Below are 1194 nucleotides of genomic sequence, written 5' to 3' on the forward strand. Positions count from 1 at the left end.
TGGAGCATGGCCGAGATGATGGCCGAGGCGGTGGCCGAGGCGGCCCGGGCGGTGGTGGCCGAGGCGGTGGCCGAGGCGGCCCGAATCGTGCCCGCGAGCATCAGGCTCAGCCACCCATACCTCCGATGCCGCCGGTGCCCAGTCGCTTCATGTCGCCAGATGCCATCTTCGACTCTATCTTCAACAAGTCCTCCTTTAACGACCCGCTGCCCTCCTTTGGGGCAGAGGCTGCGGCCACGCTGGCCCGCGAAAAGGCGGCACAGGCCGCAAAGGTGGAGATGGACGCGCTCACAAAGCGATGTGCAGCGGCAGGCGCGCTGCTTCGGCAAGAGAATGCCGAGCTGCAGGCAAAGAACAAAATCCTGCACCGCGAGTGCCGCGAGTTGCGAGATGCTCTCGCGCGGGAGAAGCAGGCCGGGCTTGCGGCCCAGGGCGCTGCCGATGCCTTGCGAGCGGAGCTCAAGGGCGAACTTAGGGACGCCCTGGATCGCGAGCGGCAGGCGCAGCAACTGGCGGAGACTGCGAGCGCCGAGCTCGCGGCGGCAACAGGCAGCGGAGCCGGAGGCGCCGCAGAGGGCGGCCGCAGGAGGGTCCTTCTGCCGCGACCTCGGCCCCCCCAGAGGCGTTGAAGCGCGCGCGCGTATAGAGAGCCACAATGCAAAGAAACCTCATCAAAACATGTCGACAAAAGAGAGAGAGAACGGTTTCAAGAGAGAGAAGTGAGATGTGTTGTGAGAAAAAAGTTTCAGAAGAGAGAGAGATCGCGGAGATCGCGTGGAGATATCTCGAACTACAACAACAACATGTACATGTACATGCGCATGTGCTTCAATCCTCGCTTCGCCCGCTCAGAGAGCCTGTCGAGCTTCGCCCGCTCAGGCTCAGCCGCCTGCCCTGCTCTCGCTTCTCCTGCATCTTGCGCGCCTGTCGCCGCTCCATCACGAGGGCTAGCTGCCGGTCGGCGCCCGTGGGCGCCTCCCGAGACGAGGCCGAAGTGCAGTCCACATCGACCGGCTCGGAACCTTCCCGAGAATTCCCGTTCGCGGAGGTCGCGCTCGCGGTTTGGGCGGGTGCCGAGACGCGGATCTGCTGAACGAGGCGGAGGACAGCGGGAGTCGTGTCGGGCGTGAGGAGGAGTCGCTCGTCGCCGTGCAGAAGGCACCTGGCGGGAGCGTGTGGGTGGGCTGATGGGTG

The sequence above is a fragment of the Emiliania huxleyi genome, assembly GCF_000372725.1.
Source record: "Emiliania huxleyi CCMP1516 unplaced genomic scaffold EMIHUscaffold_102, whole genome shotgun sequence".
In the NCBI taxonomy this organism is placed as follows: domain Eukaryota; phylum Haptophyta; order Isochrysidales; family Noelaerhabdaceae; genus Emiliania; species Emiliania huxleyi.